The following is a 27,986-nucleotide window of genomic DNA, read 5'->3' as shown; positions in this document are numbered from 1 at the left end:
TGTGCGGCCCTCCAAAGAAATGCCTTCACACAAAACTACCAAACCAGTAATGCAGGATGATGTTGCAGGCAGCAGAACATTCTCCACGGCCTCTTCAGACTCCTTCATGTCTGTCACATGTGCTGAGTGAACCTGCTGTCATCTGTGAAGAGCACAGGGCACCAATGCCAAATCTGCAAATCTTGATGTTCTCTGGCAAACGCTAATCGCTCTGCACATTGTTGGGCTGTAAGCACAACAGCCACTTGTGGACGTCGGGTCCTCATATCAGCCTCATGGAGTCTGTTTCTGACAGTTTGAGCAGACACATGGATGTTAGTTGCCTGCTGAAGGTCATTTTGCCTGGCTCTGGTACTGCCCCTTCTGTTCCTCCTTGCACAAAGGAGGAGGTAGCAGTCCTGTTGCTGGGTTGCTGCTCTCCTATGGCCCCTTCCATGTCTTTTGGTGTACTGGCCTGTCTTCTGGTATCTGCTCCACGTTATGGACACTGTGCTGACTAGACACAGCTATCCATCTTGCCACAGTTTGCAATAATGTGCCATCCTGGATGACCTGCACTACCTGAGCAACTTCTCTGGTTTGTAGACACCGCCTCATGTACAGTACCTCTAGGGGTGAGATCAATGGCAAAATGCAAAAGTGGCCAAAACAACAGCCAAAAAGGATGAGAACAAATAAATGGTCTGTGGTCACCTACTGCATAACCACTACTTTATAGTGGTGGTCTATCATTTATACCTGTCATCTGTTCCATTTCCACAACAGCAGGAGAAATTGGTTCCTAATCGATGTTGCTTCACAACTCGACAGGTTGATTTCACAGAAGTGCGATTGGCTTGGAGTTATACTGTGTTGTTTAAGTGGTCCCTTTGTTTTTTGAGCAATGTATATGTATATATATATACACTCACTGGCCACTTTATTAGGTACACCTGTCCAACTTCTTGTTAACACTTAATTTCTAATCAGCCAATCACATGGCGGCAACTCAGTGCATTTAGGCATGTAGACATGGTCAAGACAATCTCCTGCAGTTCAAACCGAGCATCAGTATGGGGAAGAAAGGTGATTTGAGTGCCTTTGAACGTGGCATGGTTGTTGGTGCCAGAAGGGCTGGTCTGAGTATTTCAGAAACTGCTGATCTACTGGGATTTTCACGCACAACCATCTCTAAGGTTTACAGAGAATGGTCCGAAAAAGAAAAAAAATCCAGTGAGTGGCAGTTCTGTGGGCGGAAATGCCTTGTTGATGCCAGAGGTCAGAGGAGAATGGGCAGACTGGTTCGAGCTGATAGAAAGGCAACAGTGACTCAAATCGCCACCCGTTACAACCAAGGTAGGCCTAAGAGCATCTCTGAACGCACAGTGCGTCGAACTTTGAGGCAGATGGGCTACAGCAGCAGAAGACCACACCGGGTACCACTCCTTTCAGCTAAGAACAGGAAACTGAGGCTACAATTTGTACAAGCTCATCGAAATTGGACAGTAGAAGATTGGAAAAACGTTGCTTGGTCTGATGAGTCTCGATTTCTGCTGCGACATTCGGATGGTAGGGTCAGAATTTGGCGTAAACAACATGAAAGCATGGATCCATCCTGCCTTGTATGGAGCATCTTTGGGATGTGCAGCCGACAAATCTGCGGCAACTGTGTGATGCCATCATGTCAATATGGACCAAAATCTCTGAGGAATGCTTCCAGCACCTTGTTGAATCTATGCCACGAAGAATTGAGGCAGTTCTGAAGGCAAAAGGGGTCCAACCCATTACTAGCATGGTGTACCTAATAAAGTGGCCGGTGAGTGTATATACGGCTCAAAGAATAGACAACAGATGGAAATTATCGGCAATTATCACACCCTCAATAAGTGAGTGGCTCTGCAGGTGGGGACCACAGACCACATCTCAGTACCAATGCTTTCTGGCTGATGTTTTGGTCACTTTTGAATGTTGGTTGTGCTTTCACACTCGTGGTAGCATGAGACGGACTCTACAACCCACACAAGTGGCTCAGGTAGTGCAGCTCATCCAGGATGGCACATCAAAGCCAGCTGTGGTAAGAAGGTTTGCTGTGTCTGTCAGCATATTGTCCAGAGGCTGGAGGTTCTACCAGGAGACAGGCCAGTACACTAGGAGATGTGGAGGGGGCCGTAGGAGGGCAACAACCCAGCAGCTGGACTGCTACCTCCGCCTTTGTGCAAGGAAAAACAGAAGGAGCACTGCCAGAGCCCTGCAAAATGACCTCAAGCAGGCCACAAATGTGCACGTGTCTACACAAACAGTTAGAAACCGACTGCATGAGGATGGTCTGAGTGCCCGACGTCCAGAGATGGGAGTTCTGCTCACAGCCCAGCATTGTGCAGAACGCTTGGCATTTGCCACAGAACACCTGGATTGGCAAATTCGCCACTGGTGCCCTGTGCTTTTCACAGATGAAAGTAGGTTTGCACTGAGCACATGTGGCAGAGTCTGGAGATGCCACGGAGAGCACTCTGCTGCCTGCAACATCCTTCAGCCTGACTGGTTTGGTAGTGGGTCAGTAATGGTGTGAGGTGGCATTTCTTTGGAGGGCTGCACAGCCCTCCATGTGCTCGCCAGGGGTAGCCTGACTGCCATTAGGTACTGAGATGAGATCATCAGACTGCTTGTGAGACCATGAACTGGTGCGGTTTGCCCTGAGTTCCTCCTAATACAGGACAATGCCAGATCTCATGTGGCTGGAGTGTGTCAGCAGTTACTTTAAAATGAAGACATTGAAGCTATGGACTGGCCCGCCTGTTCCCCATACCTGAATCCGATTGAGCACATCTGAGACATCATGTCTCGTTCCATTCACCAACATCACGTTGCACCACGGACTGTCCAGGAGTTGGCGGATGCTTTAGTCCAGGTCTGGGAGGTGATCCCTCAGGAGACCATCAGCTGCCTCATCAGGAGCATGCCCAGGCATTGTACAGAAGGGAGGTCATACAGGCATGAGGAGGCCACACACAATACTGAGCATCTTTTCCTTGTCATGAGGCATTTCTACTGAAGTTGGATCAGCCTGTACTTTGATTTTCCACTTTGATTTTGAGTATCATTCCAAATCCAGACCTCCATGGGATATTCATATTGATTTACATTGATAATTGTAATGTTTTGTTGTTCTGAACACATTCCACTATGCAATGAATAAAAATTTGCAACTGGAATATTTCATTCAGAGATATCCAGGATGTGGTATTTTAGTGTTTCCTCTATTTTTTTGAGCTATATATATATATATATATATATATATATATATATATGTACATATATATATATATATATATGTATATATTTGTTTAAATTCTCCCTCTTTGACAAATGCAAAAAGGAAAATGCCACAAAAAGGCTGCAAAATTTGTTTTGATGCATATGGTTACAAAATTGGACTAGTAAAATAGATATGAGAAAAATGTATTGTCTATTTTTCTCAAAGGATTTAAAAAAATTAATACTTCCTGGGCCTTTAACAAGAGAAACCTGACAACAACAGTTAGGTAGTTTCATGTCCAAAAATAAAGCATTCACAATAGACCACTGTATTCTGGTGGCATGTACAGGTGTAATATTGGACTATTACATGTGTGCAAAAATTAACAAAAAAAAAACATTTTCAAAACATGTACATGTTTTTGAATGTTGAGATTTTTCTTGTCTTTAAAATCAAGAAGAAAAATGTGCCTATGCAAAATTAATGCAAAAGAAATGTAAAAAAATGACAACACTTGTGCTTTTTCTGTCTCCCAAGGAAGGAAGCACAGTTTCTATGACAGACAAGCTGTCACAACTCTGTTGTTGGAATATCCGGGGCTCCTTCTCTGAGCCCTAGCTATCCATGCTACTCGGATTACTACTGATGGTGAAGATGTCGGGGCCATGTACCTTGCTGAACCCCTGAATCATCCCTATATCTGTCTTCCTCCCCACCCAAGGAAGTAGGGAGTAATAGTGTATGTATATACACAAACCAGACTAACAAGGGAGTACGTACAGTGATTGAAGAAATGCCAAACATACATATATGCACTCATAGAGATGAACACCATGTAGAAAAGGAAGGAAAATTCAATAAGAGAGGATAAGGATTTACACACAGCTGAAACGACAAGCAACAGTCACCGATCAACACTGCAAATACCTCTACCAACAACTGACACCTCCACTCCACATCAGGCAGTACAAGACTAACACTGGCAATCCAGATTGCCAGAGGTGAGAATATATAGGAGAAAGCAGTGTCCAATACTGAACAGCTGAGATCATCCAAGCAGGAAAGCTTCAGAGACGCTAAGCTGAACAGATTAAAACCTGCACTGTTAATAGAAACCTGCACCATTTAATATGAAGGAAAAGTGCTTCTAATCAGTGCAGGAGGAGTAGATGAAATCAGACGCTGCGGTCTTCTGGTCCCTGTCTGTCACGGTAAACTCGCGACACAAGCCTTGGTTTGAGTATTTTTCTTCCGTATGAAGATTCGTAATGAAGGGATTCAAACTGCTTTATGTTATTTATATTTTAGTGCAACGAGAATAAAAAAATGGTGTTAAAGTTCTGTACTGCAATATATCATGGATCAAGGAATTTACAGTTACATAGACTTTGCAGGTCAAGCACTTTCCAATCAATTTACTTTATTATTATTCTCCAAGCTTAAACTACAGTTCCTATTTTCTATGCTCTTCAGCACTGAAATAGTATAGATATTTAGATCTTTGTATTCCTATGTGCAATGATAAGCTGTTTGCCCTGACCTTCTATCTCAGGCTGTAAAATCTTAAAAAAGGCCACTGCTTTTCCTGCCCTCAAATTTTATAGTGCCTGTGATGGTCCCACCTGATTGGCTTGGACTAGACCATGTGATGTTATTGTTGCAAGGCATTATGGGGAAAACCAATGTGGCAAAGTCTAACATCATGTAAGACAGCTGTTTTTCTCTTCAGCAATATTTTAAATGTTGCTTGGCATTTTTTTTATCAAATTGCAAATAGCTAAAATTTTACAGAACCTGTGAATTTGATGACATTTAATTTGCAGCTATAAGCATGTTTAGTATGGAAAAACAATAATAGTTTTTTTTCTTGTGGAGTCTTACTTAAAGTGGTATAGGCAGAAAATGTTTGTGTATCCAGGATATTGTTGTCTTCATTAGCTCATGCAACAGCACATTTTTAATCTTTTTTATGTGCTTTCCTCCTTATCTACAGCTTATTTTATCTGCCCTTCTTGAGATTTAAGAAATCCTCCAGCTTCCAGCCATTATTTCTAATGCTAGGATGAAGGAGGAAGGAAAGAGCTGTCAGAGCTAAGCAGGAACTAGAATGGATTTGTAACATTTTTGCATACCATTAAGCTATATAAAATGGTAGAACATTTTTAAAGAAGACTATTCAAAAAGCTTTTGCATTAAAAATTTAGCAAACAAATTAATAAAAAAAAAGTTATGCCAATGTACACTTAGTGGTTAACCCCTTAACCCCCAAGGGTGGTTTTCACGTTAATGACTGGGCCAATTTTTACAATTCTGACCACTGTCCTTTTATGAGGTTATAACTCTGGAACGCTTCAACGGATCCTGATGATTCTGACATGGTTTTCTCATTACATATTGTACTTCATGATAGTGGTAACATTTCTTTGACATTACCTACATTTATTTGTGAAAAAAACGGAAATTTGGCAAAAATTTTGAAAATTTTGCAATTTTTCAAATTTGAATTTTTATGCCCTTTAATCATAGAGACATGTCACACAAAATACTTAATAAGTAACATTTCCCACATGTCTACTGTACATCAGCACAATTTTGGAACCAATTTTTTTTTTGTTAGGGAGTTATAAGGGTTAAAAGTTGACCAGCAATTTCTCATTTTTACAACACCATGTTTCTTTAGGGACCACATCACATTTGAAGTCACTTTCAGGGGTCTATATGATAGAAAATACCAAAGTGTGACACCATTCTAAAAACTGAACTCCTCATGGTACTCAAGACCATATTCAAGAAGTTTATTAACCATTCAGGTGTTTCACAGGAATTTTTGGAATGTTTACAAAAAAATTAACATTTAACTTTTTTTCACAACAAATGTACTTCAGCTCCAATTTGTTTTATTTTACCAAGGGTAACAGGAGAAATTGGACAGCAAAAGTAGTTGTACAATTTGTCCTGAGTATGCTGATACCCCATATGTGGGGGTAAACCACTGTTTGGGTGCATGGCAGAGCTCGGAAAAGAAGGAGCGCCGTCTGACTTTTCACTGCAAAATTGACTGGAATTGAGATAGCCATGTCACGTTTGGAGAGCCCCTGATGTGCCTAAACTTTGAAACCCCTCACAATTGACACCATTTTGGAAAGTAGACCCCTTAAGGAACTTATCTAGATGTGTGGTGTGCACTTTGACCCACCGAGAGCTTCACAGAAGTTTATAATGTAGAGCTGTAAAAATAAAAAATCAAATTTTTTCACAAAAATGATCTTTTCACCCCCAATTTTTTTATTTTCCTAAGGGTAACAGAAGAAATTGGACCACAAAAGTTGTGCAATTTGTCCTGAGTACGCTGATATCCCATATGTGGGGGTAAACCACTGTCTGGGCGCATGCATAACAAAGCTCGGAAGGGAATGAGTGCCGTTTGAATTTTCAATGCAAAATTGACTGGAATTGAGATAGGACACCATGTCGCCTTTGGAGAGCCCCTGATGTGCCTAAACATTGAAACCCCCCACAAGTGACACCATTTTGGAAAGAAGATCCCTAAGGAACTTATCTAGATGTGTTTTGATAACTTTGAACCTCCAAGTGTTTCACTACAGTTTGTAACGCAGAGCCGTGAAAATAATTTTTTTTTCCACATAAATTATTTTTTAGCCCCAGTTTTTTATTTTCCCAAGGGTAACAGGAGAAATTGGACCCCAAAATTCGATGTCCAATTTGTCTTGAGTACGCTGATACCCCATATGTGGGGGGAACCACCGTTTGGGCTTATTGCAGAGCTCGGAAGGGAAGGAGCGCCGTTTGGAATGCAGATTTAGATGGATTGGTCTTCAGTAGGGTTGAGCGACTTTAGCTTTTTCAGGATCGAGTCGGGTTTTGTGAAACCCGACTGTCTCGAAAGTCGGATCGTGTGAAATCGGCCGATTATTGTGCAAAGTCGGGGGGCCGACCGAAACACGAAACCCAATGCAAGTCAATTGGGATATTTTTTTTTTTAGTCTCTCTCTCTCTCTCTCTCTCCCCCTCCCCTCCGTCCCTGCAAGGTTTGTGTTTCACTGTGGAAATCGCTATATCCCAAACGTTAACATGGCGGTTTTACCCCCTGTGACGCCGCTCAAAGCGAGCCGGAACCCATGTCATCACGCTGCACGCACTCCTTCATTGGCTTAAAAAATGGCGGGGAAAGCGTCATGCAAAATGCGACTTTGGCGCGAAGATCGCCGACCGTGTGGCCAATCCCACGCTGGGGTCGGGTTGGGTTTCACGAAACCCGACTTTGCCAAAAGCCGGCGACTTTTGAAAATGACCGATCCGTTTAGCTCAACCCTAGTCTTCAGGCGTCACTGTTGTGAACTGTGTTTCGGGGCTCCCTCTTGTGGTCACTAATGGTATTGTATGAGTCATGTCTTTCTGCAGGCCTGGACTTCAGCTGTTTCATTAATCTGTGGGTGTTCCCTATTTAGTCCTCCTTAGGACTCAGTCTCTTGCCTGGTATCGATGTATTCAGTCCTATTCTGTCTCCTCCGGATTCCTTGCCATCTGTCTCATGCAAGAAAAGCTAAGTTCTGTTTGCATACTTTGGATCATTTGTATTATCAGTGTTTTTTTGTCCAGCTTGCTCAAAATGTGATTTTCTAGCTCGCTGGAAGCTCTAGGGTGCTGATATTCTCCCCTCACACCGTCAGTCGGTGTGGGGGTTCTTGAATATTCAGCGTGGATGTTTTTGCAGGGTTTTCTGCTGACCGCATAGTTCACTTTCTATTTTCTACCTATCTAGATTAGTGGGCCTCACTTTGCTTAATCTAGTTCATCTCTACGTTTGTGTTTTCCTCTTACCTCACCGTTATTATTCGTTGGGGGCTTTCTACATCTTTGGGGTTATTTCTCTGGAGGCAAGTGAGGTCTTATTTTCCCTCTAGGGGTAGTCAGTTCTCCGGCTGGCTCGAGACGTCTAGAATCAACGTAGGCACGTTCACCGGCTACTTCTAGTTGTGTGTTAGGATCAGATATGCGGTTAGCCCAGTTTCCACCTCGCTAGAGCAGTTCTATGTTTTTGCACACTGAGCCAGAATACCAGAGATCCTCTACCATTAGGATCATAACAGTATACCAGGCCATAAGGAAATGTTTAATGCATCGCAGAAGCAAGATTAAAAAGAAGTTCTGAGGTTTTTTGTTTTTTTTTTGTTGCAGTCTGTCTAGCTTCTTTCATCCCCTTATACTCTGAGTGGTTTTGAGCTCTGCTGCAGACATGGATTTTCAGACTCTGACTTCTAGTGTGGATCAGCTTGCTGCAAGGGTGCAAAGCATTCAGGATTTTGTCACTCATAGTCCTATGTCGGAACCAAAAATACCTATCCCTGAGCTATTTTTTGCAGATAGATCTAAGTTCCTGAATTTTAGGAATAATTGTAAATTGTTTCTGTCTCTGAGACCTCGTTCCTCTGGTGATTCCATTCAGCAAGCTAAAATTGTTATCTCCTTCTTGCGTGGTGACCCTCAAGATTGGGCTTTCTCTCTGGCGCCAGGAGATCCCGCATTGGTGAATGTCGATGCGTTTTTTCTGGCGCTTGGTTTGCTTTATGAGGAGCCTAATCTTGAAAATCAAGCTGAAAAAGCGTTGCTAGCTATCTCTCAAGGTCAGGACGAAGCTGAGGTGTATTGTCAAAAATTTCGGAAATGGTCCGTGCTTACTCAATGGAATGAGTGTGCCCTGGCCGCAAATTTCAGAAATGGTCTTTCTGAAGCCATTAAGAATGTGATGGTGGGGTTTCCTATCCCTACAAGTCTGAATGATTCAATGGCTCTGGCCATTCAAATTGATCGGCGTTTGCGGGAGCGCAAATCTGCTAATCCTTTGGCGGTGCTGTCTGAACGGACACCTGACCCTATGCAATGTGACAGAATTCTGACCAGAGCCGAACGGCAAAATCATAGACGTCAAAAGGGGTTGTGTTTTTACTGTGGTGATTCAACGCATGTTATCTCAGCATGCTCTAAGCGCTTAAAAAGAGTTGTTAATCCTGTCGCCATTGGTACTTTGCAGCCGAAATTTATTTTGTCTGTGACCTTAATTTGTTCATTATCTTCCTACCCAGTCATGGCTTTTGTGGATTCTGGTGCTGCTCTGAGTCTTATGGATTTGTCGTTTGCCAGGCGCTGTGGCTTTGTCCTGGAGCCTTTGGAATTTCCTATTCCTCTTAGAGGAATTGATGCTACGCCATTGGCGGAGAATAAACCTCAGTATTGGACGCAGGTGACCATGTGCATGACTCCTGTACATCAGGAGGTGATTCGCTTCCTTGTTCTGCATGATTTGCATGATGTGGTCATTTTGGGTCTGCCATGGCTACAGATCCATAATCCAGTTTTGGATTGGAAAGCTATGACTGTGTCAAGTTGGGGTTGTCGGGGGATTCATGGTGATACTCCGTTGGTGTCTATTGCTTCTTCTACTCCTTCTGAGACCCCTGAGTTTTTGTCAGATTACCAGGATGTATTTAGTGAGCCCAAGTCCAGTGCCCTTCCTCCTCATAGGGACTGTGATTGTGCTATAAATTTGATTCCTGGTAGTAAATAGTAGCTTAATTATAAAACTCTGGGCAAAACCGTCAATGAAAAAGACCTGGGTGTATGGGTGGATGACAAACTCATATTCAGTGGCCAGTGTCAGGCAGCTGCTACAAAGGCAAATAAAATAATGGGATGTATTAAAAGAGGCATAGATGCTCATGAGGAGAACATAATTTTACCTCTATACAAGTCACTAGTTCGACCACACTTAGAATACTGTGCACAGTTCTGGTCTCCGGTGTATAAGAAAGACATAGCTGAACTGGAGCGGGTGCAGAGAGGAGCGACCAAGGTTATTAGAGGACTGTGGGGTCTGCAATACCAAGAAAGGTTATTACACTTGGGGCTATTTAGTTTGGAAAAACGAAGACTAAGGGGTGATCTTATTTTAATGTATAAATATATGAGGGGACAGTACAAAGACCTTTCTGGTGATCTTTTTAATCATAGACCTGAGACAGGGACAAGGGGGCATCCTCTACGTCTGGAGGAAAGAAGGTTTAAGCATAATAACAGACGCGGATTCTTTACTGTAAGAGCAGTGAGACTATGGAACTCTCTGCCGTATGATGTTGTAATGAGTGATTCATTAATTAAATTTAAGAGGGGACTGGATACCTTTCTGGAAAAGTATAATGTTACAGGGTATATACACTAGATTCCTTGATAAGGCGTTGATCCAGGGAACTAGTCTGATTGCCGTATGTGGAGTCGGGAAGGAATTTTTTTCCCCATGGTGGAGTTACTCTTTGCCACATGGGGTTTTTTTGCCTTCCCCTGGATCAACATGTTAGGGCATGTTAGGTTAAGCTATGGGTTGAACTAGATGGACTTACATAGTTACATAGTTATTAAGGTTGAAGGAAGACTGTAACTATGTAAATTTCCTAAGGGTCGACTCTTTAATTTGTCTGTACCAGAGCATGCCACGATGCAAAGTTATATTAAGGAGTCTTTAGAGAAGGGACATATTCGCCCATCCTCTTCCCCTCTTGGTGCAGGATTCTTTTTTGTGGCCAAGAAGGACGGGTCTTTGAGACCTTGTATAGATTATCGTCTTCTGAATAAGATCACTGTCAAATTTCAGTATCCTTTGCCATTGTTGTCTGATTTGTTTGCTCGGATTAAGGGTGCCAGTTGGTTCACCAAGATAGATCTTCGTGGTGCGTATAACCTTGTGCGCATAAAGCAGGAAGACGAATGGAAAACAGCATTTAATACGCCCGAGGGTCATTTTGAGTACTTGGTAATGCCTTTTGGACTCTCTAATGCTCCTTCTGTGTTTCAGTCCTTCATGCATGATATCTTCCGGAAATATCTGGATAAATTTATGATTGTTTATCTGGATGATATTTTGGTTTTTTCTGATGATTGGGAGTCCCATGTGAACCAGGTCAGCATGGTGTTTCAGGTTCTGCGTGATAATGCTTTGTTTGTGAAGGGCTCAAAATGTCTCTTTGGAGTACAGAGGGTTTCTTTTTTGGGTTTTATTTTTTCCCCTTCTACTGTGGAGATGGAACCAGTCAAGGTCCGTGCCATTCATGACTGGACTCAGCCCACGTCTGTTAAGAGCCTTCAGAAGTTCTTGGGCTTTGCCAATTTTTACCATCGTTTTATCGCTAATTTTTCTAGCGTAGTTAAACCTTTGACGGATATGACCAAGAAAGGTTCTGATGTTGCTAATTGGTCTCCTGCGGCCGTGGAGGCCTTTTGGGAGATGAAGCACCGGTTTACTTCAGCGCCAGTCTTGTGCCAGCCGGATGTCTCTCTTCCCTTCCAGGTTGAAGTTGATGCTTCTGAGATTGGTGCGGGGGCCGTTTTGTCGCAGAGAAGCTCTGATGGCTCTGTGATGAAGCCATGTGCTTTCTTTTCCAGAAAATTTTCGCCTGCTGAGCGGAACTATGATGTTGGTAATCGGGAGTTGTTGGCTATGAAGTGGGCATTTGAGGAGTGGCGACATTGGCTCGAAGGAGCTAAGCATCGTGTGGTGGTCTTGACTGATCATAAAAATCTGATTTATCTCGAGTCTGCCAAGCGTCTGAATCCTAGACAGGCTCGTTGGTCATTGTTTTTCTCCCGTTTTGACTTTGTGGTCTCATACCTGCCTGGTTCGAAGAACGTGAAGGCTGATGCGCTTTCTAGGAGTTTTGTGCCTGACTCTCCGGGAGTCTCAGAACCGGCTGGTATTCTCAGAGAGGGAGTGATTTTGTCTGCCATTTCCCCAGATTTGCGACGAGTGCTGCAGAAGTTTCAGGCTGATAGACCTGATCATTGCCCACCAGAGAGACTGTTTGTCCCTGATAGATGGACCAGCAGAGTTATTTCCGAGGTTCATTCTTCGGTGTTGGCAGGGCATCCTGGGATTTTTGGTACCAGAGATTTGGTGGCTAGGTCCTTTTGGTGGCCTTCCTTGTCGCGGGATGTGCGTTCCTTTGTGCAGTCCTGTGGGATTTGTGCTCGGGCTAAGCCTTGCTGTTCTCGTGCCAGCGGGTTGCTTTTGCCCTTGCCTATCCCGAAGAGGCCTTGGACGCACATTTCCATGGATTTCATTTCGGATCTTCCAGTATCTCAGAAGATGTCTGTCATCTGGGTTGTGTGTGATTGTTTTTCTAAAATGGTCCATTTGGTGCCCTTACCTAAGTTGCCTTCCTCCTCCGATTTGGTTCCTTTGTTCTTTCAGAATGTGGTTCGTTTGCACGGCATCCCTGAGAATATTGTGTCTGACAGAGGATCCCAGTTTGTGTCCAGATTCTGGCGATCCTTTTGTGCTAAGATGGGTATTGACTTGTCGTTCTCATCGGCTTTTCATCCTCAGACTAATGGCCAAACCGAGCGAACTAATCAGACGTTGGAAACTTATTTAAGATGTTTTGTTTCTGCTGATCAGGATGATTGGGTGACCTTTTTGCCTCTGGCTGAGTTTGCCCTTAATAATAGAACTAGTTCTGCCACTTTGGTTTCGCCCTTTTACTGCAATTCTGGTTTTCATCCCCGTTTTTCCTCGGGCCAGGTTGAACCTTCTGACTGTCCTGGGGTTGATTCTGTGGTGGATAGGTTGCAGCAGATTTGGAACCATGTGGTGGACAAATTGAAATTGTCACAGGAGACGGCTCAGCGTTTTGCCAACCGCCGCCGCGGTGTGGGTCCCCGACTTCGTGTTGGGGATTTGGTTTGGTTGTCGTCTCGGCATGTTCCTTTGAAGGTCTCCTCTCCTAAGTTCAAGCCTCGCTTTATCGGTCCTTATAAGATTTTGGAAATCCTTAACCCGGTGTCTTTTCATTTGGACCTTCCAGCGTCATTCGCTATTCATAATGTGTTCTATAGGTCCTTGTTGCGGCGGTACGTGGTGCCTGTGGTTCCTGCTGTTGAGCCTCCTGCCCCGGTTTTGGTTGAGGGCGAGTTGGAGTACGTAGTAGAGAAGATCTTGGATTCTCGTATCTCTAGACGTCGTTTTCAGTATTTGGTTAAGTGGAAGGGCGATGGTCAGGAGGATAATTCCTGGGTTGTCTGTTGTGATTTTGCTTTTTGCTCCCTCTACTGGGGTCATAACAGTATGCCAGGCCAGTATTAAATGTTTAATGCATTGCAGAAGTGGGATTATAAGAAAGAAAATTTTGAGTTTTTTTTTCCCTCTCTCATTTTTTTTTTTTTTTCTTTTCCCCTTTACCTCAGAGTGGCTTAAGCTTGCTGCAGACATGAATGTCCAGACCTTGATTACAAGTGTGGACCAGCTTGCCGCTCGTGTGCAGGGTATACAAGATTATGTTACCAGAAATCCTAGGTCTGAACCCAAGATTCCGATTCCTGAACTGTTTTCAGGAGACCGATTTAAGTTTAGGAATTTCAGGAATAATTGTAAATTATTTTTGTCCCTGAAACCTTGTTCGTCTGGAGACTCTGCTCAACAAGTAAAAATTGTTATTTCATTCTTACGGGGTGACCCTCAGGATTGGGCTTTTTCGTTGGCGCCAGGAGATCCGGCATTGGCTGATATTGATGCGTTTTTTCTGGCGCTCGGTTTACTTTATGAGGAACCCAATCTTGAGATTCAGGCAGAGAAAGCCTTGCTGGCTATGTCTCAGGGCCAGGACGAGGCAGAGGTGTATTGCCAAAAATTTCGGAAATGGTCCGTGCTGACACATTGGAACGAGTGTGCACTGGCCGCTAATTTTAGAAATGGCCTTTCTGAGGCCATTAAGAATGTTATGGTGGGTTTTCCCATTCCCACAGGTCTGAATGATACCATGTCCCTGGCTATTCAAATTGACCGGCGGTTGCGGGAGCGCAAAACCGCAAATTCCCTCATGTTGTTGTCTGAACAGACACCTGATTTGATGCAATGTGATAGAATCCTGACTAGAAATGAGAGGAAAATTCATAGACGCCGGAATGGCTTGTGCTACTACTGTGGTGATTCTACACATGTTATCTCAGCATGCTCTAAACGTATATCTAAGGTTGTTAGTCCTGTCACTGTTGGTAATTTGCATCCTAAGTTTATTCTGTCTGTAACTTTGATTTGCTCTTGCCCTTGCCTGTCCCTAAGAGACCTTGGACACATATCTCCATGGATTTCATTTCTGATCTTCCGGTGTCTCAGGGCATGTCTGTTATCTGGGTGATATGTGATCGCTTCTCCAAGATGGTCCATTTGATTCCTTTGCCTAAACTGCCTTCCTCTTCCGATATGGTTCCTGTGTTTTTCCAGAACGTGGTTCGGTTGCACGGCATCCCTGAGAATATTGTGTCAGACAGAGGATCCCAGTTCGTTTCCAGATTCTGGCGATCCTTTTGTAGTAGGATGGGCATTGACTTGTCGTTTTCGTCTGCTTTCCATCCTCAGACTAATGGACAGACGGAGCGAACTAATCAGACTTTGGAGGCTTATTTGAGGTGTTTTGTCTCTGCTGATCAGGACGATTGGGTGACCTTCTTGCCGTTAGCTGAGTTTGCCCTTAATAATCGGGCTAGTTCCGCCACCTTGGTTTCACCGTTTTTCTGCAACTCTGGTTTCCACCCTCGTTTTTCTTCGGGTCATGTGGAACCTTCTGACTGCCCTGGGGTGGATTCTGTGGTGGATAGGTTGCAGCGGATCTGGAATCTTGTGGTGGACAACTTGAAGTTGTCACAGGAGAGGGCTCAGCGCTTTGCCAACCGCCGCCGCGGTGTGGGTCCCCGACTACGTGTTGGGGATTTGGTGTGGCTTTCTTCCCGCTTTGTTCCTATGAAGGTTTCCTCTCCCAAATTTAAACCTCGTTTTATTGGTCCTTACAAGATATTGGAAATTCTTAATCCTGTGTCCTTTCGCCTGGATCTTCCTGTGTCGTTTGCTATCCACAACGTGTTTCATAGGTCCTTGTTGCGGCGGTACGTTGTGCCTGTGGTTCCTTCTGCTGAGCCTCCTGCTCCGGTGTTGGTTGAGGGCGAGTTGGAGTACGTGGTGGAGAAGATCTTGGATTCTCGTCTCTCCAGGCGGAGGCTTCAGTACCTGGTCAAGTGGAAGGGCTATGGTCAGGAAGATAATTCCTGGGTGGTCGCCTCTGATGTTCATGCGGCCGATTTAGTTCGTGCCTTTCACGCCGCTCATCCTGATCGCCCTGGTGGTCGTGGTGAGGGTTCGGTGACCCCTCACTAAGGGGGGGTACTGTTGTGATTTTGCTTTTTGCTCCCTCTAGTGGTCATAAGTGATTTGACTCTGGAGCGTCTGTCTTTTCCTATATCCTCACCTGGGCCGTTAGTTCAGGGGCGTTGCTATATAAGCTCCCTGGACCTTCAGTTCAATGCCTGGCATCGTTGAAATCAGAGCTAATCTGTTGTGCTCTTGTCCTCTGATCCTGGTTCCTGTTTTTCAAGCTAAGTCTGCTTCTTTGCTTTTTGCTTTTGTTTTGTTTGGTATTTTTGTCCAGCTTGTTCCTATCTGTATCCTGACCTTTGCTGGAAGCTCTAGGGGGCTGGTGTTCTCCCCCCGGACCGTTAGACGGTTCGGGGGTTCTTGAATCTTCAGCGTGGATTTTTATAGGGTTTTTGTTGACCAGATAAGTTATCTTGCTTTATTCTGCTATTAGTAAGCTGGCCTCTCTTTGCTGAACCTGGTTCATTTCTGTGTTTGTCATTTCCTCTTACCTCACCGTTATTATTTGTGGGGGGCTTGTATCTTGCTTTGGGGTCCCTTTCTCTGGAGGCAAGAGAGGTCTTTGTTTTCTTCTCCTAGGGGTAGATAGATTCTCCGGCTGGCGCGAGTCATCTAGCGATCACCGTAGGCATGATCCCCGGCTACTTCTAGTGTTGGCGTTAGGAGTAGCTATTTGGTCAACCCAGTTACCACAGCCCTATGAGCTGGATTTTTGTATCTTGCAGACTTACACGTTCCTCTGAGACCCTGTCCACTGGGGTCATAACAGTTGTCGCCTCTGATGTTCATGCGGCTGATTTGGTTTATGCCTTTCACGCTGCTCATCCTGATCGCCCTGGGGGTCTTGGTGAGGGTTCGGTGACCCCTCCTCAAGAGGGGGGTACTGTTGTGAACTGTGTTTCGGGGCTCCCTCTTGTGGTCACTAATGGTATTGTATGAGTCATGTCTTTCTGCAGGCCTTGACTTCAGCTGTTTCATTAATCTGTGGGTGTTCCCTATTTAGTCCTCCTTAGGACTCAGTCTCTTGCCTGGTATCGATGTATTCAGTCCTATTCTGTATCCTCCGGATTCCTTGCCATCTGTCTCATGCAAGAAAAGCTAAGTTCTGTTTGCATACTTTGGATCATTTGTATTATCAGTGTTTTTTTGTCCAGCTTGCTCAAAATGTGATTTTCTAGCTCGCTGAAAGCTCTAGGGTGCTGATATTCTCCCCTCACACCGTCAGTCGGTGTGGGGGTTCTTGAATATTCAGCGTGGATGTTTTTGCAGGGTTTTCTGCTGACCGCATAGTTCACTTTCTATTTTCTGCCTATCTAGATTAGTGGGCCTCACTTTGCTTAATCTGGTTCATCTCTACGTTTGTGTTTTCCTCTTACCTCACCGTTATTATTCGTTGGGGGCTTTCTACATCTTTGGGGTTATTTCTCTGGAGGCAAGTGAGGTCTTATTTTCCCTCTAGGGGTAGTCAGTTCTCCGGCTGGCTCGAGACGTCTAGAATCAACGTAGGCACATTCACCGGCTACTTCTAGTTGTGTGTTAGTATCAGATATGCGGTTAGCCCAGTTTCCACCTCCCTAGAGCAGTTCTATGTTTTTGCACACTAAGCCAGAATACCAGAGATCCTCTACCATTAGGATCATAACACGTCACGTTGCATTTGCAGAGCCCCTGATGTACCTAAACAGTAGAAACTCCCCACAAGTGACCTCATATTGGAAACTAGACCCCCCACGGAACTTATCTAGATGTTGTGTGATAACTTTTAAGCCTCAAGTGTTTCACTACAGTTTATAACGCAGAGCCATGAAAATAAAAAATCTATTTTTTCAACAAAAAATTATATTTTAGCCCCCGCTTTTGTATTTTTCCAAGGGTAACAGGAGAAATTGGACCCCAAAAGTTGTTGTCCAATTTGTCCTGAGTACGCTGATACCCCATATGTTGGGGTAAACCCCTGTTTTGGTGCACGGGAGAGCTCGGAAGGGAAGGAGCACTGTTTTACTTATTCAATGCAGAATTGGCTGGAATTGAGATCAGATGCCATGTTGCGTTTGGAAAGCTCCTGAAGTACCTAAACAGTGGAAACCCCCAATTCTAACTGAAACCCTAACCCAAACAAACCCCTAACCCTAATCCCAACCCTAACCATAACCCTAACCACACCCCTTACCCAAACATGCCCCTAACCCTAATCACAACCACACCCCTAACCAGAACACACTCCTAACCTTAATCCCAACCCTAACCACACCCCTAACTCCAACACACCCCTAACCCTATTCCCAACCCTAACCACATCCCTAACTCCAACACACTTCTAACCCTAATCCCAACCATAACCTTAACCACACCCCTAACCCTAATCCCAACCCTAATCCCAACCGTAAATGTAATCCAAACCCTAACTTTTGCCCTAACCCTAACTTTAGCCCCAACTCTATCCCTAAATTTTGCCCCAACCCTAACCCTAACTTTAGCCCCAACCCTAACCATAACTTTAGCCCCAACCCTAACCATAACGTTAGCCACAACCGTAACCCTAACTGTATCCCCAACCCTAACCCTAACTGTAGCCCCAACCCTAACTGTAGCCCCAACCCTAACTGTAGCCCTAACCCTAACTTTAGCTCCAACCCTAACTTTAGCCCCAACCCTAACTTTAGCCCCAACCCTAACCCTAACTGTAGCCCCAACCCTAGCTGTAGCTCCAACCCTAACCGTAGCCCAATCCCTAACATTAGCCCCAACCCTAACCCTAACTTTAGCCCCAACCCTAAAACTAACTTTGTTAGGGCTGGTGGAATGCACCAGGTAAATATAGAGATGCTATTTGGAGAGTTTACAGCCCAAGGTCCACGGTGCAGGAAAAGAACCTGCTGCTGGCAAACGGCGGCACTCTATGGCGGAAGAAGCGAACTCTGTTGCTTCACAGAGTCGCTATAAAGAAAGGACTGTGTCCTGTTAAACTTCACAGGAATACACAGTAACTGCTGAGCAGATTGCCTCCTTGACTGCCACAAGCTGCTATCATAAAATCTCCTCACCGGAGGAGCCGGTATTCTAAGTGGCTTATTTCAGCCTGGGCCCTGAAACCATACACACAATCTCCTCACCGGAGGTGCCAGTATTCTAAGTGGCTTATTTCAGCTGGGTCCCTGAATACACACATGAGTGACCACATTGGCGCAAAACTCATGACATGGATTGATACTAGCGCATGGCTGTGAGGCCTGTGCAGAGGTGGGAACTTGACCCCTAACAAACTTTAGCCCCAACCCTAACCCTAATGGGAAAATGGAAATAAAGTTTTTTAATTTTATTATTTTTCCCTAAGGGGGTGATGAAGGGGAGTTTGATTTACTTTTATAGCAGGTTTTTTAGCAGATTTTTATGATTGGCAACTGTCATATACTAAAAGACGCTTTTTATTGCAAAAAATAGTTTTTGCGTCTCCACATTTTGAGAGCTATAATTTTTACATATTTTGGTCCACAAAGTCATGTGAGGTCTTTTTTTTTGTTGGACGAGTTGACGTTTTTATTGGTACCATTATCGGGCACGTGACATTTTTTGATCGCTTTTTATTCCGATTTTTGTGAGGCAGAATGACCAAAAACCAGCTATTCATGAATTTATTTGGGGGGGGGGTCGTTTATTCCATTCCGCGTTTGGTAAAATTAATAAAGCAGTTTTATTCTTCGGGTCAGTACGATTACAGCGACACCTTATCTATATCTTTTTTATGTTTTGGTACTTTTATACGATAAAAACTAAAAAAATAATTATTTTTGCATAGCTTTATTCTGAGGACTATAAGTTTTTAATTTTTTCTGCTGATGATGCTGTATGGCAGTACGTTATTTGCTGGATAAGATGACGTTTTCAGCGGTATCATGGTTATTTATATCTGTCTTTCTGATCGTGTGCTATTCCACTTTTTGTTTGGCGGTATGATAATAAAGCGTTGTTTTTGGCCTCGTTTTTTTTTTTTATGGTGTTCACTGAAGGGGTTAACTAGTGGGTCAGTTTTATAGGTTGGGTTGTTACGGATGTGGCAATACTTACTAACTATGTGTACTTTTATTGATTTTTTTATTTAGATAAAGAAATGTATTTATTGGAACAATATTTTTTTTTCTTTATTTATGAATTATTTTTTTTTACACATATAAATATGTTTTTTTTAAACTTTATAACATTGCCCTAGGGGGGGACATCACTATATATTATCAGATTGCTGATCTGACACTTTGCAGTGCACTGTGTCAGATCAGCAATCTGACAGGCACTGCAGGGAGGCTTGCTGGCGCCTGCTGAGAGCAGGAGCTTGCAAGCCACCTCCCTGCAGGACCCGTAAGGAGCCCCACGGCCATTTTGGATCTGGGGACTGCAGGGAGGAGAAGGCAAGAGTTCTGGATGTCAGCTGTAATAATCAGCTGACACCCGGCGGCGATTGGCTGCGCTACCCCATGAGCGCGGCAGATCGACTATGACTTATTATCCCATCACTGGGAATTAAGTCCCAGGTCACCTCGACTGGATAGTACGTTGCATGGGATTAAGGGGTTAAGATTGACGATATGATGCACTAAAAACTCGTTATAGTCATATCTGTGTTTATTTTAGGCATTAATATTTTTGTTCCCTTGGAATCATCAAGCCCTGCTGAAAAAAATGAGCTAACTAAAATATGTTAAGTACTAGCAAAATAAGCTAAAGCCTGACAATATGGTGCATAGTTTAGTCCTTACAGGACAGGTACATAAGAGAAAGTCCAGTCAGGTATCATGTAGAGCTGTGAGTTCATGGTTCTGCATCAGGATGAAACATGACAAAATTAACTGAGTTCTGTTCTCAGTTTTACTAAACAATAGTGTTGAGCGATACCTTCTGATATTGGAAAAGTATCGGTATCGGAAAGTATCGGCCGATACCGGCAAAATATCGGATCTCGCCGATACCGATACCCGATACCAATGCAAGTCAATGGGACTAAAATATCGGAATTAAAATAAACCCTTTCTTTCCTTGTAGGTTCATTCTACATGAAGGAAAACAACTAAGAATAATGTAGGATGTATTGGGAAAGGTGGCAGAGACATTAAAGGCATAGAGGTTTAGCCCAATCAAATAGAATAGCAGGAATTTAAAAAAAAATTTAAGACGTTCGGAGTTACAAAGATATTGACTATGTTAAGATTTTTTTTATTTTGTCAGATATTGATGTTTCACTACTTCCACGCCCTTCACCCTCTTTTTTACTTCTCCCACACTTTCTTCTTCATCATCATCAGCATCTTTGACATCAAGTTCTTCTTCACCTTATTCATCTTCTTCATCTTCTACCTATAATTTTTTTTTGTTACATTGTTCATATTCTTTTTCTTTAACTATTATTCTTCTTCATATTCAAGTTCTTCATCATATTCTTATTTGTGACAGGCATTCCCGTAGTTGTTATCTATAAAAGTTTGAAGATTACACCTTCCGTTCTGCCTGTCACAAAAGAGTTACATTTGTCCGCGTTCAGTTTGGCCTGCAGCATCAGGCTTTATCCAGGGGCACCACGAGGAAGAACAGACTCACCCCCATACACTGCTTAGTCTTCTTCTGCTTATAATTTAGATAATATCTTTTGCTCTGATATTTAGTGTTATGCTTAATGTTCTTCTGCTCTTTGTTCTGCAGCCTCTTGTTCTTCTGCTTCTCGGTCTCCCATGTCGTCGTTGGCTCCAGGGTCGTCGTCATCTCAGTGGTTGTCGTCTCTGGTGTCGTCGTCATCTTAGGGGTGGTCTTCCGGGTCATCGTCTTTAGGGTCTTGAACTTGGAAATGTAGCAGAAGGTACAAGAAGGCTGAGAAAATGCTGAGAAACAGCCGATGGAACTGGAACTCGGATGGCTACGCGAAGGTCCAAGAGCCAATGGAACTACCGAGGACCAGCTGACGTTACTGGAACCTGGTTACTAAGCAGGAGGTACCCGTGCCTAAAAGCACTACCAAGGACCACCTGACGTTGGTGGAACTCGGATACCCAGAGGGAGGCACCTAAGCCAGAGGCTCTGCCCAGAACCAGCTGACGGTACTGGAACCAGGATAGGGAGCAGAAGGTACAAGAGCAAAAGACACTGCCGAGAACCAGCTGACGGTACTGGAACCCGGATGGGTAGCCGAAGGTCCAAGAGCCAATGGAACTACCGTGGACCAGCTGACGTTACTGGAACCTGGTTACTAAGCAGGAGGTACCCGTGCCTGAAAGCACTACCAAGGACCACCTGACGTTGGTGGAACTCGGATTCCCAGAGGGAGGCACCTAAGCCAAAGGCTCTGCCCGGAACCAGCTGACGGTACTGGAACCAGGATGGGGACCTATTCAAGCTTGTCTTCTTAGAGCCCCAACTAGTGGGGTTGGAGCAAAGGGTCAGCAGGGGGAGCAGAGTGTAGGCCGAAGCCTGCACTGGAGGCATTTGGAGGTCTGTTGTGTCTGCGTGGCATTTGCAGGACACGATGCCGGCTACACAGCAGGGGAACAGCTGGCATTACTGAACCCCACTGACACATTGGCTGGTGTTTTTCTCTGTGCAGCCAGCACTTCCGGGCACCAACTGATGGTGTTAGAGCCCAGGGGCAGCAGGAGGAGAGGGAGCAGAGTGTAGGCCGAAGCCTAATTGAACCAATTTTAAAAGTAACCTTTAACCCCCCCTCAGGTGTTACAAACTAAAAGAGCCACACCTTGTGCAGCTGTAATGCTGCACAAGTCAAAGGTTGCTCTTTAAGTTTTGAATCTTGCAGACGCTGAATGAAACACCTGTAACATTTAGCCCCTTATACAGTCAAAACTGTCTTGGAGGTGTGAGTTCCCTTCTTAATGAGACGCAGCACAGCTGTCAAAAAAAACACCTTGGTGCTTGGCGCGGCCTCCTGAGCGTCGCATTTTGCTGTCCAGGAGTCTGCGCTGTTGTGTTATCCCTTGGCCCTGCGCTGTTAGCGCTGCCCGTCTTCTGACATCATTTCATGTCGGCCGGTGCAGTTCGTGATGCCCATGAATCCCAGCCCCGCAGTGTCTTTTCCTTAATTCACACTGTGGGGTTGGGATTCATGGCCTTGCGCAGTACATATGTCCGCCTCTCGCTCGGGTCCTTACACCTGCTTCATACTGTGCGGCGTCAGCTGATCTCTTATCGCATGCCAAGGCCATGAAGCCGCACAGTCTGAAGAAGGCGGAAGGAGATGAGTGACAGGCGAACATATGCACTGCTCATGCCCATCAATCACACCCTCGCAGTCAAAATAAATAAGACACTGAGGGGCGTTGTGTTGGGCAGGGAGGCCGCAGAGGCGCAGCCAGCCAACCAATGATGTCAGAAGACGGTCAGCGCTACCAAGGGGGCTGCTGCGTGTCATTACAAAGGAAAGTCACACCTCAGGGACGGTTTAATGGTCTCAGGGGACACATTTTAGACGTGTTTTGTTCGGCGTGTGCAAGGAGAGTAACTTAATGAGCCACCTTGTACAAATGCAGCATTACTGCTGTACAAATAAAGAAACCAGCAATATACCTATAGGTACGTATACTAAACTCAAACTAATCATAGATAATAAAGAGAATCAGAGTTTTTTGCGTATAAAAAAGTGTATATTTTTATTATTACATATAGTATTGATAATTAATCATTATAATAAGTACAAAAGACAATCTGTCAATATGGAAGGAAAGATGATCCAACTTGGTGATACTACAGTGAAAACGCTACAACACAGGACTGACAATAAGTTGCGATTCCTAAATGATTACCAACTGCCCTATAGGCATATGTAAGGTAATTCCAAGTAAATCCTGTTTAAATGAGAGCGATAACACCTGGTGTATATCAATGATAACGTTATTAAAGTAACTGCAATGGTTCAATGATCTATAGGTGTCGCATCATATTAAACAGGAAACCGCACATAAGCATGTAATAAAATATAAAGGTTAATTACCCATATCAAAGTGTCAGACCTGGGAGGGTTCACTGTTCCCCGACGCGCGTTTCGCGAGAAAATAACCTCTCGCTTCCTCAAGGGGGCGTAATTGATATGGGTAATTAACCTTTATATTTTATTACATGCTTATGTGCGGTTTCCTGTTTAATATGATGCGACACCTATAGATCATTGAACCATTGCAGTTACTTTAATAACGTTATCATTGATATACACCAGGTGTTATCGCTCTCATTTAAACAGGATTTACTTGGAATTACCTTACATATGCCTATAGGGCAGTTGGTAATCATTTAGGAATCGCAACTTATTGTCAGTCCTGTGTTGTAGCGTTTTCACTGTAGTACCACCAAGTTGGATCATCTTTCCTTCCATATTGACAGATTGTCTTTTGTACTTATTATAATGATTAATTATCAATACTATATGTAATAATAAAAATATACACTTTTTTATACGCAAAAAACTCTGATTCTCTTTATTATCTATTACTGCTGTACAAGGTGGCTGTTATACATACAAACACCTGGGGGGGACAGGTTCCCTTCAATTTCAGTTTTTGTGTCTGCGTGGTGTTTGCAGGACACGATGCCAGCTACACAGCAGGGGAACAGCTGGCGTTGCTGAACCCCACTGACACATTGGCTGGTGTTTTTCTCTGTGCAACTAGCACTTCCGGGCGCCAACTGGCGGTGTTAGAGCCCAGGGTCAGCAGGAGGAGCAGAGGGAGCAGAGTTTAGGCCGAAGCCTGCACTGGAGGCAGTTTTAGGTCTGTTGTGTCTGCGTGGCGTTTGCAGGACATGTTGCCGGCTACACAGCTGGGGAACAGCTGGCATTGCTGAACCCCACTGACACATTGGCTGGTGTTTTTCTCTGTGCAGCCAGCACTTCCGGGCACCAACTGGCGGTGTTAGAGCCCAGGCTCTGCAGGAGGAGCAGAGGGAGCAGAGTGTAGGCCGAAGCCTACTTGAACCAATTTTAAAGATAACCTTTAATCCCCCCCTCTGGTGTTACAAACAAAAAGAGCCACACCTTGTGCAGCTGTAATGCTGCACAAGTGAAAGGTTGCTCTTTAAGTTTTGAATCTTGCACACGCTGAATGAAACAGGTATAACATTTTGCCCCTTATACAGTCAAAACTGTCTTGGAGGCGGGAGTTTCCTTCTTAATGAGATGCAGCACAGCTGTCAAGAATCCCACCTTGGTGCTGGGCACGGCCTCCTGAGCGTCATTATTTGCTGTACAGGAATCTGCGCTGTCATGTTATCCCTTGGCCTTGCACTGTTAGCGCTGCCCGTCTTCTGACTTCATTTCATGTCGGCCGGTGCGGTTCGCGATGCCCATGAATACCAGCCCCGCAGTGTCTTCTCATTTATTCACACTGCGGGGCTGGGATTCATGGCCTTGCGCAGTCAATATGTTAGCCTCTCACACTCGTGTCCTTACACCTGCTTCACTGTGCGGCGTCAGCTGATCCCTTATTGCATGCCACGGCCATGAAGCCGTACAGTCTGAAGAAGGGTGGAAGGAGATGAGTGACAACAGGCGAAGATATGCACTACTCATGCCCGTCAATCACACCCTCGCAGTCAAAATAAATAAGACATCGAGGGGCGTTGTGTCGGGCAGGGCGGCCGCAGAGGCGCGCCCAGCCAAACAATGATGTCAGAAGAAGGGCTGCGCTACCAAGGGGGTCGCTGCGTGTCATTACAAAGGAAAATCACACCTCAGGGACGGTTTAATGGTCTCAGGGGACACATTTTAGATGTGTTGCGTTCGGCGTGTGCAAGGAGAGTAACTTAATGAGCCACCTTGTACAAATGCAGCATTACTGCTGTACAAGGTGGCTGTTATACATACAAACACCTGGGGGGGACAGGTTCCCTTCAATTTCAGTTCTTGTGTCTGCGTGGCGTTTGCAGGACACGATGCCGGCTCCACAGCAGGGGAACATGTTGTGAAATTGGATTCTGGGCTCCCCCGGTGGCCACTTGTGGAATTGAACTTGTGTGCATCATCCCCTCTGTTCACCTGCTCCTATCAGGATGTGGGAGTCGCTATATAACCTTGCTCCTCTGTCAGTTTCTTGCCGGTCAACAATGTAATCAGAAGCCTTCTGTGCTTGTTCCTGCTACTAGACAACTCCCAGCTAAGTTGGACTTTTGTCCTTGTGTGTTTTTGCATTTTGTTCCTGTTCACAGCTGCTGTTTCGTTACTGTGTCTGGAAAGCTCTTGTGATCGGAAATTGCCACTCTGGTGTTATGAGTTAATGCTAGAGTCTTAAAGGAATTTCTGGATGGTGTTTTGATAGGGTTTTCTGCTGACCATGAAAGTGTCCTTTCTGTCTTCCTGCTATCTAGAAAGCGGACCTCGATTTTGCTAAACCTATTTTCATACTACGTTTGTCATTTCATCTAAAATCACCGCCAATATATGTGGGGGCCTCTGTCTGCCTTTTGGGAAAATTTCTCTAGAGGTGAGCCAGGACTGTCTTTTCCTCTGCTAGGATTAGGTAGTTCTCCGGCTGGCGCTGGGCATCTAGGGTTAAAAAACGTAGGCATGCTACCCGGCCACTTCTAGTTGTGCAGCAGGTTTAGTTCATGGTCAGTATAGTTTCCATCTTCCAAGAGCTAGTTCTCATATATGCTGGGCTATGTTCTCTCGCCATTGAGAATCATGACAGTTTGACCGGCCCAAAAAAGGGTTAAATTACTGGCTGAGAAAGGAGAGAAAAAAGAAGTCTGCTACAATTTTTTTTTTTTTTTTTTCCTCTAGTTCTGAGTGTGCTCTTAATTGAATCACTTGCTAGTCTGCCTATACTGCAGCCTTCCTCTCTTTCTCTCCTTCTAATCCTTGAATGGCTCTGTGTTCACCTGTTTCAAATGGATCTTCAGAGTGTAGCTACAGGTTTGAATAATCTCGCCACAAAGGTACAAAATTTGCAAGATTTTGTTGTTCATGCACCTATGTCTGAGCCTAGAATTCCTTTGCCTGAATTCTTCTCGGGGAATAGATCTCACTTTCAAAATTTTAAAAATAATTGCAAATTGTTTTTGTCCCTGAAGTCTCGCTCTGCCGGAGACCCTGCACAGCAGGTCAGGATTGTAATTTCCTTGCTCCGGGGCGACCCTCAAGACTGGGCTTTTGCATTGGCACCAGGGGATCCTGCGTTGCTCAATGTGGATGCATTTTTTCTGGCCTTGGGGTTGCTTTATGAGGAACCTCATTTAGAGCTTCAGGCGGAAAAGGCCTTGATGTCCTTGTCTCAGGGGCAAGATGAAGCTGAAATATACTGCCAAAAATTCCGCAAATGGTCTGTGCTTACTCAGTGGAATGAGTGCGCCCTGGCGGCGATTTTCAGAGAAGGTCTCTCTGATGCCATTAAGGATGTTATGGTGGGGTTCCCTGTGCCTGCGAGTCTGAATGAGTCCATGACGATGGCTATTCAGATCGATAGGCGTCTGCGGGAGCGCAAACCTGTGCACCATTTGGCGGTGTCTACTGAGAAAACGCCAGAAAATATGCAATGTGATAGAATTCTGTCCAGAAGCGAGCGGCAGAATTTTAGACGAAAAAATGGGTTGTGCTTCTATTGTGGTGATTCAACTCATGTTATATCAGCATGCTTTAAGCGTACTAAGAAGCCTGACAAGTCTGTTTCAATTAGCACTTTACAGTCTAAGTTTATTCTATCTGTGACCCTGATTTGTTCTTTGTCATCTATTACCGCGGACGCCTATGTCGACTCTGGCGCTGCTTTGAGTCTTATGGATTGGTCCTTTGCCAAACACTGTGGGTATGATTTGGAGCCACTGGAGGCTCCGATACCTCTGTAAGGGATTGACTCCACCCCATTGGCTAGTAATAAACCACAATACTGGACACAAGTGACTATGCGTGTTAATCCGGATCACCAGGAGGTTATTCGCTTTCTGGTGCTGTATAATCTACATGATGTTTTGGTGCTGGGATTGCCATGGCTGCAATCTCATAACCCAGTCCTTGACTGGAGAGCTATGTCTGTGTTAAGCTGGGGATGTAAAGGAACTCATGGGGACGTACCTTTGGTTTCCATTTCATCATCTATTCCCTCTGAGATTCCTGAATTCTTGTCTGACTTTCGTGACGTTTTTGAAGAACCCAAGGTTGGTTCACTACCTCCGCACCGGGAGTGCGATTGTGCCATAGACTTGATTCCGGGTAGTAAATACCCTAAGGGTCGTTTATTTAATCTGTCTGTGCCTGAACACGCTGCTATGCGAGAATATATAAAGGAGTCCTTGGAAAAGGGACATATTCGTCCTTCGTCATCTCCCTTAGGAGCCGGTTTTTTCTTTGTGTCTAAGAAAGACGGCTCTTTGAGGCCGTGTATTGATTATCGACTTTTGAATAAAATCACGGTTAAATATCAATATCCGTTACCACTGCTTACTGATTTGTTTGCTCGTATAAAGGGGGCCAAGTGGTTCTCTAAGATTGATCTCCGTGGGGCGTATAATTTGGTGCGAATCAAGCAGGGGGATGAGTGGAAAACCGCATTTAATACGCCCGAGGGC

The sequence above is a fragment of the Ranitomeya variabilis genome, chromosome 2 (genome assembly GCF_051348905.1).
Source record: "Ranitomeya variabilis isolate aRanVar5 chromosome 2, aRanVar5.hap1, whole genome shotgun sequence".
Classification (NCBI taxonomy): Eukaryota; Metazoa; Chordata; class Amphibia; order Anura; family Dendrobatidae; genus Ranitomeya; species Ranitomeya variabilis.
The sequence above is the reverse complement of the archived record's forward strand: the minus strand, read 5'-3'. Positions refer to the sequence as shown.